The sequence below is a fragment of the Lathamus discolor genome, chromosome 2 (genome assembly GCF_037157495.1).
Source record: "Lathamus discolor isolate bLatDis1 chromosome 2, bLatDis1.hap1, whole genome shotgun sequence".
NCBI lineage: Eukaryota > Metazoa > Chordata > Aves > Psittaciformes > Psittacidae > Lathamus > Lathamus discolor.
In genome coordinates this window covers 4,593,612-4,607,941 of record NC_088885.1, presented here as the reverse complement: position 1 = coordinate 4,607,941, position 14,330 = coordinate 4,593,612, and the positions used below count along the sequence as shown (strand labels likewise).

Genomic DNA, 14,330 nt, shown 5'->3' with positions numbered 1-14,330 from the left:
TAATGGCTGGTTTAAGTGTGCCCTAAGCTAACACCTTCCCCGTGGGGTACTGATGCAGATTAAAAACATACTGATTCCGGTATGGTGTGGAACAAAAGAGCCCCAAGTCCAACACTTTGTCTCCTGTAGAGAAGAATGTGAAATACGACAGAGAACAGCATAAACTCTCCGTGTACCTCAATGCACAGTGCTGAGGCAAGGGCGAAGCATCACTTTTGAACGCAGTATTAGCTGATTGAGTGTGAGGGGCAGGGCACAGGCAACCTGTTTGATCTTGTGGTTGTATAACCAGAACCATTACAGCTAATTGGCATTGACAGATGATTTTAAAACAGACTTCCAGGGTTTCAGCTAGGAGTAAGGCTGGGGGGGGGGTTCTGTATGGGGAGTTCTTCCCTCATTGGCAATGCTTGGTGCACGTTATCACTTCTTCTTCCAATCGAGGCAATGATGACCTTTAGTTTGAGTGAGTCCCCGCTTTGCTGCCATGCCATGAAGAACTGCTGGATGGGATGCTTCTTTTCCTTGTTTCTATGTCAAGAAGTTTTTCCTTTTGGGAAACTCCCAGGCGTGTTATTTATCTTATAGGTGCAGTTGGGACATAGGAATCAACACGGGATGCAGAATACTTCCTAAAGGAAGTACTTCAACATGGGATATATGCAGAACACTTCCTAAAGCTGTTCAGGGCTTTGGTATCAATGTGGTGTCTGCCTCACACAGCAGCACCCATTCTTCTAACGGGTGGCACAAGGAATAACCGTCTGAAAACCCAGTCTGTTCGTAACACCACGAGATCAGTGTAAACAGGGGTATTGCAGAAGACATCTCCCTTGAAAACCTGCCAGGGCTTATTGAACGCATCTGTCTTGACAGAGCGCTTCAGCTGAGATCAAACAAAACCCTTCCTTGCACCGAACTGCTGCAGCTATTTTCAAACGAAGTTAAGCAAGCCTGAAGGAAAAAAACAGACCCCACCAGAACAGGGATGAAAAATAACTCTTTGGGTAAAGGGATGAGGTGGGTGCAGCACGATCCGCAGCCGCACAGGACACGAACTGGCACGGTCGCATTAGACTCGCTGGTGACGGGAATCACTGACCAGGCCACACCAGGCGTGCGGCATCCATAGGGATGTAATCCCTGTCCTTTGGCACCAACCGGCTCCCTTTTACCTCAGAAGACTCCCTCCCCGCGCAGGGCCCGCACCCACGGCTCGCTCCTCCCGGCCCCTTCTCCGCTCTGTCGGTGGCTGGGCGGCGCCGAGGGGGCCCCCCCGCAGCCCCACACACACCGCGTTGGGGACACCGGGCACCGGGCACGGAGCCGCGGCTCTCTGAGGCGCAGCCCCGCTGCCCCTCCTCGCACCGCCCGCCCGCCCGCCCGCCTGCCTTCGGCCCGGCCCCTCCGCGCCCATTGGCCGCCGGCGCCCGGGCAGGTGCCGGTGCGCGGCGGGGGCACCGCGGCAGCACCCGGCGGCGCGTCCGGCGCTGAGGGGAGGAGGAGACGGCGGCGGCGGCGACTGCGGGCTCTCGCCTTGCGCTGGTGCGGAGCGGAGCGGGGCAGCCTCGGCTCCACGCAGGTGTCTGGCCGGGGGCCGGCGTGGGGCGGCCGCAGCCCCCTCCCTGCATGAGCGACGGGGCGCGGGGAAGTTGCTGCCCGCCTGCCATTTTGGTGCAGCCCTTGGCTGAGGGTGAGTACGGCCGCGGCTGGCGGTGAGGGGACCCCCCTCGCAGCGCCCCGTCCCGGGGGGGGGGGGGGGGGGGGGTGCGGGTGTTCGGTCGGTGCTCGGCTCCCCCCTCCCCATCGCCTGGCCCGTGAGGGGTCGCGGGCGGCGCCGGTCCCGAGGGCCTTGTGGGCTGAGGGGCCGCCGCCCTCCGCCGCTGCTCCCCTGGGGAACGGGGCCACGGTGCGAGGCCGCTTTAATCGGCGGGGTGATGTCTGAGGAGCTTGGTCGCTGGCGGCGTGGCTGTTCGAGCGCTGTCACTGCAGTGCATCATCATCATCATCATCACCATCACCATCGCCGTTATTATCGTTACACTGGCTTACTTTGGATCAACTTCCCCGCCAGCGCAGGGAGGGGTTCATCGCGGCTCTGCCTCTGCCCCCTTTTAGCACGGGAGCATCCCGCCGCTCCGCTGGTAACGTGTGCCTCAGACAGACAGAAGCAGCGTGCGTTTCCCTAGTATCAAGGTCAATTTGTCGTAACTGCTGAGGAAAATACCATCTGGCTCGGGCTGACTTTCGGGAGGGAATCTAATGAAGCGGGAGCGTGTGTTGTGCTGGGGGTTGTGGTGTGGTTGAGGCGAACGTAACCAAATGAGATCGCAGAGCGCATTAAGAGCGGGGCTGCGTCCCTCCTCGAGCGCGTCTGCAAGGATGTTAACTGTGCCCGGCGGTCTCTTCTGACAAATGGTGGCTTTCGCCGTATACCTCCCGTTTGGCTGGTTCCTGTGCTGCTGAAAATGCGGGCGGCTGCCTTGCTGTGGAGCCTGGAGTTTGTTAGAGCAGGCACAGCAAGGATTTTGGCAGTGGGGGTTTGTACTTGTTCCTCTCATAACCCTTTTCTGCAAAGCTACAAAGAGGGAAAGTTAGTTTGGGTCTTCCATTGCCAGACGTCGTTGTGACTGGCATCAGGCTGGATGGGGTTTTATAGCCGCTTATTAGTGGTGATAGCGGTTCCCTGTGAGCTGCATTGAGAGCGCTGGCTCTGTCCCTGCAGTTAAGTGTCAGACAGGAAACGTTTGCTGCTTGCTTCTAGCTTGAGAAAGTGAGCAGAGCTGTGTAAGAAGCAGAAGGTGCTCTATCTTGTACAGAATCCCTCAGGCTATTGCCTTGCCCATCCTTACTCAGGAACTGGATTGCATCAGAGCGTATTTACTAATGCATTATGCTTAAATGTCCAAACATGTACTCGGTGGTCCTGTAGCCTTCGTGTGAAATGTGTCAGGTAACTTAATGAGAGGCATATAGCAATCACAGAGTAGCATTTTCAGCAGCTGTGATACATTAATTGCCATTGAGAAGTCCCAGAAGTCAGTTCCGCCCTAGTACCCCCCCCATGGGCATGAGAGAGCACTGCCCCTATGTCAGGCAGTGCGTTCTGGACCTCCTGCTGATTAAAATGCCACAGTATTGTCCTTTCAGACAGGTTAATGCTTTTTAGCAGATTGTCTTCATCTGAACCACTGCCATGCAGGAGCAGTATGAGACTGAGAAAGCTAAGCTAAAACATGTGTTTGTTTTCCTGAGTCGCCTTCCTGCTTCCACTCTAACCTGATGCCTATAGCTGAGTGTGCTACAGAGGGTGTACCCGAGTGTTATGAACACAGCACTAATTCACCTCTCCCTGAACAGCTGCGGTAAACAGAACACTTGAAGAACTTGTACTTAAACAAAGAAGAAAAGTTCCCTAAACTATGCATGGGTGATGCTGAAGAAAAGCTGCAAGTACCAAATATGCTATTGTGCATGAACGTACATCTGTATGAAAATGGGAGTCCTTTGTATTGCTGCCAACATTAACATGCCCTATTGTTATCAGACTGGAAACTGCTGTTTGGCAGTGTGAACTGCCTTAACTTGCCCAGGGAGACTTGGACAAGTTAAAAGAAACTAGTTGAATATAGTTCCATGAAAACCATAGGAATAATTATTTGTCTTTGAAAAAACAGATTAATTCGTTTAAGCAGACTAAGTCAGCCTTCCCCTGGAATGCTTTATTCACCTTCCTTTTGGACCCAGGTAGGTTATTAATAGATTCTTAGAGATATTAAAGGCTTCTGGCTTACCTGTCAACTACTGACAGCCAGAAGATAAACCAGCCCCAAGTTTCTTACATTCAGAGGTTTATATCAGCTTATTTTCAAAAGAAGCTTACTGAAAGAGGAAGATAACTGCTATATTTCAGTGTGGAGTGAAGCATACCAGACTGTTGCTGAGATTACCAGAGGAACTTGGCCTTTATCTATGGCATAAATAAGGAATTTTGTGGAAGGGCTAAATGCAGTGTAGTTTGATAAGATTTCAAGCCATGGTTTTATTTTGTCTATCTCTGTGAGATTTGGCAAAAATACCTGTCTCCAAATTTGATGTGACTTGACAGACACCCCAAAGGAAGACCCCTTTTATGTGGCTGGCACACTAGTAAGTGTCATATGGTACAGACTAGTGATTGTGACCTGCTTGCTATTTAACGTTCAGTTGAAATGTGTTACCCTATTATTTGTTTTAAACAATCTTACAGGAAGAAGTCATGCTGCATTTGTTAAAACTGCATTTTCAGAAAAGAAATGATGTTTGACATTCTCTGTCTTGAAAATGAAGAAATAAGGCACGCTACAGTGGCAAGCTTTAGCTTAGAAGAACAGAGTGTAAGGGCTGCAGTGGCTTGACTGGACAAAAGCTAGTCTCAGCATTATTGCAGTAATGGCACATACTTCGATCTTATGGATGCTATTCTGGAAATAGGAATACATCAGGAAAACATCAGATTTTCAGGCCAATAAGCATTAAATTTCAACAGCAGAGCAGTATGTTTATTTATTTATTTGTTTAGGAATGTTACACTGACAAAACCCCATATCTTGCAAATTTTTACTGACATATTAGTCCCTGAGCTGGGTAAAGGAAACGAGAGCTCTTGTTACTTCCTCTATGCTTCGTTTACTTATTGATCGACTGATGAACATAAAACTAATATTGGTGTTTATTCAGATCATTGCAGTTACTGCTGTCTACTGGCTGACTTAAGATATAAAGCGTTACTGTAGGAAGTAAATTCTGCATTCTTGAAGGCAAAGTACAAATATAAGCTCACCTACTGAAGTGGAGGTGCTAACTGCTGTGGAGATTAATCTTCAAGATGAGATGCTTTCAATGGCATTGTCTCAAGTCGACTCATGGTAATCAATTAAGTAGTCTCCCTGGGTATTGCTGGTACTGCTGGCAGGCAGGAAGGGAGCTCTAGTACTGCTGAAGACCCAAGCTCAAGTTCTGCTGTGCAGCAGTTCCAAAAATCTTCTCTCTCTGGATTCTTCCTTGCAACATACGCTGCTTTTTGATGGAGAAGAATAAATGGATAAGTGACCTAATGCAGCCATCATTTCTGGATCAAGTCTGTTTAAAGGGTGCTGAGGTAATTTATTGTAGAGAGTGAGATGTAGTCTCTTCTTGTGGTAGCAATCTGAAGTGTTGAGCCTCATTCAAAGGCTATTAAAGTCTGTGCATTCCCACTGGCTTTAATGAGTCTTGAATCCAGGAAACAGCCTGAAATCTTTGGGGTATTTTAGTAACAAAACAGTCCCTTCTCCAACACCCTCCACCTGCCTCCTTGTGGAGTAATACATGGCTCTGCTGTTATAAACCAACTTTCTATCCTTGGAGGAAGACAGTGCATAATTTGTTTGCCTTCAGGAGAGGAAAGAAAGCAAAACATGTTCACAACTCAAGGAGTAAATTTTATGTTCTGCTCTTGTGATGAGGAGTTTTATCTCTTCTGAACCTTAACTCAAGAAGGGCTTCTGTGCTTATCAGGCGTTACCTTTGATGAAGAAGGTCATTTTAATGTGGTTTACTTTTGTTCCCTTTGGGCTGTGCGAACAGGATGTTGTGTCACAGGCCAATCCAAACAGAGGAGTGCTGGTTTGTGCCATTAGCATTATTTGCTAGGACATGGATGCTCAGTGCATGATTTATGTGCTGTTTTCAAAGATGCAGCTAACACTGTGCTGGAATACCCCGAGCTGCAGAGTGTACCTGTTTTTGTAAGCATTGTTAATCTTGCAAGAGGTTCGTTCCTTTTTTTCCCCTTTAAGAGAATGGATCCCTCTGCCCCTCGGTGGTCATCCCCGGGAGTGCTTGGTGTAGCTTTGGAAGTTATCTCAACACTTGCATCTATCTGTCATCAGTGCTTTGGTATTCGTTTGATGGAACATGAGTTGGATTTAGATCAAACTATAGTGTATGAATTGGAGCAACACTAGGTTTTAAAAACAATAGAAAGAGCTTTGAGGAAGGTTGTGAAAGGTGCCTTCTGGTGATGCTGTTTTTTACAACCTTAGGTGGGCTTCACCTAAAAGGCAGTGCCAGAAATTGTCTATAAATGACTCACTGCAAGCACAAAAGTCATGGTTTGAGTCCCAGATAAGAAGAAAACAATTCTCCTCTAGAGAAGATCAGCCTGCTTCTTCCAGCTCCTTACACTTCTAATGTTTAATGATGAGGCTTCAGGTTCTTGCTCCATCACAGGTCAAAAAGAGGGGAATCAATAGATGAAATACTGTGTCCCACTCATGATTAAGCGAACCGTACCTCTTCCGTGGAGATATGTCATCTATGGAGTTGTGCAGATGGAGAATAGCTAAGATTGTGCTTTCAGTAGGGTGGTGAGGCACTGGAATGGGTTGCCCAGGGAGGTTGTGAGTGCTCCATCCCTGGCAGTGTTCAAGGCCAGGTTGGATGAAACCTTGGGTGGGATGGTTTAGTGTGAGGTGTCCCTGCTCATGGCAGGGGGGTTGGAACTGGATGATCTTGAGGTCCTTTCCAACCCTAACTATTCTATGATTCTATGATTCTAAGTTGCTGTCAATGTCGTATCAAGGTCCAGAAGCTAATGTAGAGCAATAGAGACAGGAATTTTCTTGGTAAAGCTGATGTTCTTTATGTAGGAGCTTATCAAAGGAGCATGCTATGTCAGTGTACTGGTAATGCCACTTCGATCTTCAAGATTGGGCCCTGATAAAGGGAACTGCCTTGAAAAATGGAGGAACTAAGCTACAGAGGAGTCCGAGCTAGTTCCTAATGATAGTGGCTTCACGTAAGCTGATTGTATAACAGCTTCTGTGGGACTCAAAAAAGGTGTCTGTGCTGGCTGGATGATTCTCATAACCTGTAAAAGGATGAACTGCTTTGGTTCTCTAGCTTAAATTAAAGGAGCTGTGATGCTGCTCCAGTTTGCATTCAAATATGAGTGCACCAGCAGTCAAAAACTGGTAACAAAGTTGGCCTTTGAGCTCCAGAAGGTGCCTGGCTGCGTCTTGTACTTGAATGCAAATGTTCCTTGTTTGTATGAACTTGGGATCCAGAACTTCAGGTTCATGTTTGTTGGCCGGGGCTCAGATGCTGTTTTTATCTCTTGTGTTGTGCAGTGTCAATAGAAGGGGGGAAAAAACCTAGTAGCCAAGCTCAGGCCTAGAGCAGAGCCTCTTCTAAGCACTGGGTAGAGTAGCTCCCAGTGTCAACAAACTAAACCATTAACTCCCCCCACCTGAGAGATTAACCAGCTCCTAATTTGGTTTCCAGAGGCTTTCTACAGGCCTGGCTCTATTTTACTCGTGTTCTATGTCACTTAACGAATGCTTATCTAAACAATTGAAGGACAACCTGCTCCTGAAACCCTTTTTTTCCATGCATGGGGTGCAGGTTGTGTGCCAACCAACCACAGCTCATCACTAAGTCTCGGTGAAATAGGACATGTGGCTTTACAGACATCACTCCTTGTTGTTGTATCTCTTATGGGTCTTGCTTGTCCTAGCATAAGTCAGAGTTAGAATCACTTTGCAGGTGTCAGAACGGATGCAGAAGGCGCAGTTTTATGAAACTATTTTTGTTTTTATTTTGTTCATTTACTTGCTAATCTGTAAAATGCAGTAATTTGCAGCGGGGTTTCCTGTCAGTGCTTAGAATTAGCAGTGATTTACTGCATGAAGTTTGTTTTCACATCTGGCAGCACTGGAGAACACGGTCTCATCGTGGGAGAATTTTCTAACCTCTAAAAACAGAGTTTCTGTCTCTGTCCTAGTCCTGCAGAAAGGTCATCACAGTCAGAGGTTAGTTCTTGGATTAAATTTAAGGCTATGCTGATGGGTGGTATTTAGTAAGTGGGATGCAGAATATCAATTAACGCAACATATGTTGTGGAGGGGGAAAGATCCATTTTATTGTGTAGGATCCTTTAAGTATGCCTGTGGTGTGTTTGCATATTGGTTGGGTTTTATATTACGGATGTTTTGGTAGCAGTCAAGCAATCCACTTAACTGTTTACTTTGGTAGCTTGCATGGGTTGATCACAATATGGCTTCAAGTAACGATGAGATGCTTAATATATCATAACCCTTTTGCCTGTATTACTGAAATACAAAATGAAATTTATGTGCAGATCCAAAATGTAGAGTTTCCAGAGCTGTTTGAGGTTTTAAAAATGCTTCACCTTTTTTCTCCGTGCTTTCTTCCCCTTGTTAAAAGGTGTGAGTAACTCGGATGAGAAGCCTTACCACCACTTTATGTAGTAGGGATGCTTTGGCATCTTGAACTTGGAAGAGTTATCTCAGTGGACCTATATTTTCTTGCTTAGTTTGTGGAATTTTATCTGTAGGATGCTCCTCTATAGCTGTTTGTACAAATAGTGACTGCTGTGGTAGTGGGAAAGGCATTTAACTTCAGAACACATACTTGTCATGTGCTCCTCCACAGCTCATGTGGTAGTGGACCTTTGTTTCGTTCTTCAGACCGTACAGGAAGATGGGATGTTGGCATCCGAAAGAGAGGTCTGCACAGGAATAGCTTGAGTTGTGTTATCTTATGGGGCCTTCCACAGGGAGGGAGATAAATACTTGAACATTTTCAGGCTTAACATGGCATTGAACTGGAGCCCTTTTCGGGTGCATGTGTTAGACTGCTACACAGATTAAAGTGAGTGCTCCCTCTGTGCCTCTTAAAATGAGATGGAAACCGCCATCAGTTCTCTGGAGGAGCAGAGAAGGATTTGCTGTTTCTTTCATCTCCCTTCAGTTTGGGTGACGTGGTTTAGTGTGAGGTGCCCCTGCCCATGGCCGGGGGTTGGAACTGGACGTTCTGAAGGTCTTTTCCAACCCTAACTATCCTATGATTCTATGTTTAAACTGTGTAGCTCATTTGAGGGCCATTGTTTGTGAAATGCAAAGACTGGCGGGTGTCTGGGGAGAAGGATGCGTTGTGTGTAGTGCAGCAGAGATGGGTGAATGTGATTTTTGCAGTCTTTGAGGTAATGCTGAGCAGAGGTAGCAGTACAGGTGAGCTTTTTGTTTAGTGCTTCCTTCATGCTCTCTCAAGCTTAGAAAGTACAACGAAGATGGGTTTGCCAGGTGTTTCTGGTGTGGGTTGCACCATAGGAAGGTGAAAGAAGGGACATAACTGTTCAGTGGCTGCTGTTCTTTCTGTACAGGGAGCCTGGGTACGAAGCAGAAAGCTTTTGAGTCCCACTTTGCAAGTCAGACATCCAAAGGGAAGCCCTTGCAGTCTGGTTCTTAATGACGTGGAATTTCTAGTAGTGTTGGGCTCTTCGCATGCATGCTGTAAGTGCACATACGGGCTGTGATGGTTCACCTTGGGGGTTAGTTGACAGTCTGTTATAGTAATGAGCTGCATGAGTGCTTTAAATTGAAGGCATGTGAAAAAGAAACCAGCTGCATCATCCAAGATGCAATTGCATGTCAGCACATTGCCGCTCCAGTTTTGTCTTTGTCTCCGAGCTGTCTTCCTCATTTCGGGAAGCGTAACAGTCAGTCTCACACAGTCAGAATACTGTCAAGACCCATCATCTCCGCTACACGTTCTCCCGTAAGACAGTTGCTACTAAATAGAGAGCACAGAGTTGCACATGATTTGACTAAATTCTGCATAAACAATGGAAGATGAGGCTGAAGTAATATGAGAGCATACTGGAAAGCAGTGAGTTTCCTGCTCATTGCAGGGAATTGGGCTAGATGACCTTTGAAGCTCCCTTCCAACCCAAACTATTCTATGACTCTATGCAATATGTGCTAGCAGTATATGCCAGATGACCTTTGATCTTTTATAGCTGTAGAGCCAGATTTTGAATAAGCCTTTCCTCTAGGGAGTTCACTGTTACCAGTGGGGAGATTATTCTGGTCAATGAATTTGGCTTTTGAATTGCCAATGGGATTTATACTTGTGTGCCAGTTATAGGCCTGATACGTAGCTATAAAACAGTCATGATTTATTATGAAGATTCTCTTTTTAATGTGACTTATTTTTTCTTTAATCTGTCAAAAGTAGATGACAAATAAGCCCTCCCTGTAATCTTTAGGCTTTTCTGTAAAAACAAAGTTTGCTGTATAAACAAAATAGCTCCTGGTTATTTTAGTTACAGTTTAATATGCTGTGTTCTGCCTCTGGGAGAGTGCTTAGATGAGAGATGCCATTCTTATTAAACTAAAATGTGACTTTAGTGGAGCTTTTCTGCTTCTGCTATCTCATATTCATAGTACTTAAAATAATGTAAACTATAGAAGCAAGAAGCCTGTGAAACTCCTATTTATTTCCTGAATAGATTAAAATTTAAACCCGCACAGCACTACTCTTTGGACTTGAAGATTTATAATTTCCCCCACTATAGTATGTCCTGGCATTCTAGATAAGAAGTGCACACAGTTCTTGCAGTAACGTGCATTAATAAGGACTATTTCTCCCAGAAGAAAGTGAATGAACGTCATGGTTCTTGTAAAACCTGCTGCTTCACCCTGTGCATCCCCCAGAGAAAGAAACCTGACTTTGCTCAGGCACTTGCAAGCTGTTTGCTTTTCTAAACAAACCTCATGTAAAATTGGTGCAAGGTTGACAGGAGGAGAATTTTCTGCTTTGGATCTAGCACAGGAGACATGTGCAGGAAATCTCAGTTAAAATCAGTGTGGGTGCAAAGAATAACATCGTCTTTGAGATCCTGGTCTTGCGTCTCCTGTGAAAAGTGGATGCAAGTCCTCCTGTTAAAGTCAGTGGGGCTGTGCTTCATTTTTCATCCAAAGAGATGGCTTTGTATTCCTGATGAGTATATTTTCCCTCTTGTTATTTTGGGACATAAGTTTATTTCCAGTGAAAAGGGGCGAATATCCACAGTGGTGTTTACTGCAGCTTCTAGAATTCCTTAGAATTAAAAAAAACCCTATGAAATTTGTGACCAATATTAATTATGTGACCAATATTAATTATGCCTAATTTTAGACTTATGGATGTGCTAGCTCTAGTAGAAATTACTTTGGACAGTAATGCTCTTTAAATGTTGTCTTTCATCTAGAGTCTGTTTTGTTCAAGTCTGACATAAATCAAAACACAGGAATTCCTTTGACAGTTTCAACGCTCGGACCTTGTTCTTGTCACCAAAGAAATGATGTGACGCTTGATGATTTCTATATGATATGTATTGTGACGATTACATTAAAAAATGAGTGTGATGGCCTCTTGCTAGCAATGGGATCACTTATTTCAGGCAGCCAGTAAACAGAACTCTTTAAAATACAAGGTGTGGTGAAGGAGCTCTGTTGGGGACAAAGTGCTTGCCTTCCTTTGTGGCTTAGAAAGATGACAATTATGGCTGATTTAAACAGGCAAAATGTTCATCAGTAAGATTATAGAAAGAATGTCTTAAGGTACTAAAAGACTTCTGCAGAAGTTGGTCAAGTGCCAAATCATGATGGCAAGGCGGATCAAGCAGTATTTCTTAGGGCCTGACAAACTGCTGAAGGAAGTACAGATGAGTTGGTTGGCAACAGAATCAGAAGATTCCTAGCAAATTTTTTCTTCTTGATTTTTCTACCTGGAAAACACTGGAAGTTGTAAGTAGCAGAACAGGGTAGAAAAACTGGTGTTCGGTTTGGTGACTAAAACTGAGAGCATGTGAGGGAGACGTATTCTATATGAAATACTCGAATTGCAAATAGCTGGGTTGAAGGCGTTTGTGATACTGGCTCTGCAAGTATCGCATTTCGTCAATGCGCTTCGAGGAGCAACATTTTATAGCAAAAATTATACTGTGGTGTGGAATCAGGTGAATCTTGATTAAAAATCTGCTCAGGAATGGGAAGAATTATAGGATATTCTTGTTTGCGGTGCAGGGGATTGGAAGCATCTCTACCAGATACAAACTGTATAGTCCTGCCCCAAGACTTCGCAGCTGTGGAGATCCCAGCATCTCGTATGGTAAAGATGCTCCAGACCCTTAATCATCTTTGTGGCTTTGAGCTGCAGGTACTCCCTTAAGTCTGTATCTTGTATCTGGGGAGCCCAAACTGGGTGCAGATGCAGTCTGCCTAGTGCTGATTTCTTTGCTGCAACATAAAACTAAGATGCCCGTGTTGTACAGTACTCGGTGTGGGCACTGGCAGAATTAACTTCAGAAGGGGGCTCATTGTCAAGCAGTAAATCTGTTTGAAATGTTAGTTGGTGCTCTGTGGGCTTTCTCCCCACCCTCCTGGAATGCTAATCTGCTGCTGAGGCTGCAAGTCTGAACAGCTCAGCTGTCATATGAGTGACTAGGAAATATCCTACTTGCCCTCATTTCTTGGGTAGATGCTCTTGTCCATTTTAAAATTCAGAAGCATTTGAAACGTTTCGTTTGCTCATTGCTCTGTGGGGATTTTTTTTTTTTTTTTTTTAAGGTTAAATTCAAGAAATGTTTTTGTTGTGGAAGTTTTAATTTGATTTTCAAACCGACTGTAAGAAGTATTAAGATTGCAGTGTTACTCAAACAATAATCACGTATTGCAAGCCTAGGCTTTCCTCTTACAGTGGGTTAATTTGTTGAGGAAAAGTTTTCTAGAATCCCAGACTGGTTTAGGTTGGAAAGGACCTCAGGATTATCCAGTTCCAACCCCCTGCCACAGACAGGGACACCTCACACTAGACCAGGTTGCTCCAACCCCTGTGTCCAACCTGGCCTTGAACGCTGCCAGGGATGGGGCAGCCACAGCTTCTCTGGGCACCCTGTGCCAGCGCCTCAGCACCCTCACAGGGCAGAGCTTCTGCCTTAGATCTAACCTGAACTTCCCCTGTTTCAGTCTGAACCCATCACCCCTTGTCCAATCGCTACAATCCCTGATGCAGAGTCCCTCTCCAGCATCCTTGCAGCCCCCTTCAGACACTGGAAGCTGCTCTGAGGTCTCCACGCAGCTTCTCTTCTCCAGCCTGAACAGCCTTAGCAAACACCGAAAAGCAAACATCTGAACAGCCTCATGTAAGTTATTTCAGTTGAGGCCAGAAGTTATCTTGGGCTGAGAAACTCTTTTGTTGTCTGTTTGTTTTTTGGTTTTAATGTAACTTGTTTCACTTCCTCTGGAGGATTTGCCATTGTGCATTTCCGAAATGCATAATCCGGATCTGCTGAAAAAGAGACATCTGAGCGTTGTTTATACGTACTTTTAAACTGCCGTGAAACTCCCACATCAGGGATACTATTTCCTGAGGGGAAAAGCCTACGCAAGTTCCTTAGAGGTTTATGTACTATTGGAATGCAGGCTGAGTCTTACAGGTAAGTGTGAGGTGTCCCTGCGCATGGCAGGAGTGTTGGAACTAGATGATCTTAAGGTCCTTTTCAACCCCAACCATTCTGGGATTCTAAGTAAACCACATGAAAATCAAGTTAAAGTCAGCGGTGATTTTAAAACGTGGTTTTACTTCAAATTAAGCCATTTCTGACCCCAGAAATCAAAGGGCTGCATACTTCCCCCTTCTAATACATTCAGGGGTAAATTTTCCCCTTCAAATACATGCTCATTGATAGTGGCAGCTGGATCAAGGGGCTGGTTTTCCTTCCCGATGGTAAGTTTGCAGGTGTGAAAAACCACTATTAATTTTGACAATGTTTCCCAAAGCATCTTGCTGAAGACCTGAAGGGAGAGCTTGTTATGACAGTGTTCATCACAGTTGTTAACTTGATGCTCAAGAACAGCTGGAACTACACCTTTGATCTCTTCATTGTCTTGTGTCTTGGTCAGCTGTAGCCATACCGTGGAGGTGTCTCCATTGGCTCCAGCAATTGCTTAAAATAGGTGTTTTTTTCCTTTCAGTTATATCCTGAGCTTTTCCTATGAAGCCTATGGGTGTGAGTAAAGTTAATGGGAAGAATCCTGCTTTCTTTCCTGTCGTGGTAGCAGTGACATCTGTGTCTTTCCAGTCGCACTGGGAAATGCATTTGAAATGATACCTGCGTACTTCTTTTAATGATGATTGAAAATCCTGGTTTCTTAGTTGGTAGCACAGAAATACCTCTGAGTGTTGCAGAAGGGGATGTTCTCTATTCAGACATGTTCTCTATTCAGACAGATTTTGTTTTGTAAATGGTTTTGCAGAGCCGTGGTGTAAGATCTTCAGAAATAATGCAAATGCGATTTCACCTGGGTTAGTTGAATGTGTTTCTTGTGGAGAGCAACACTGAGGTCTCCCCTCAATATTGTTTATTACCCAAAATGATTTCTCTTTTGCATTTCTTTTTAATTTGGGGGTGTCTGATTTCAGTGCATGGAACTTGAAAGATAATTCTCAAATGTATCATTCAA

The 14,330-nt window shown here is 45.2% G+C and overlaps 1 protein-coding gene across 5 annotated transcripts in view; it reads left to right on the top strand.

Moving 5' to 3' along the window:
* The first annotated feature begins 1,514 nt into the window (after positions 1–1,514).
* MYRIP (myosin VIIA and Rab interacting protein) overlaps positions 1,515–14,330 on the top strand; it is a 201,690-nt gene continuing 188,874 nt past the window's right edge. For all 5 annotated transcript variants that reach the window (XR_010609766.1, XR_010609765.1, XM_065665520.1 and 2 more), the window contains exon 1: positions 1,515–1,693. The gene's annotated coding sequence lies outside the window, so the exon portion shown is untranslated. The remainder of the gene's footprint in view (positions 1,694–14,330) is intronic.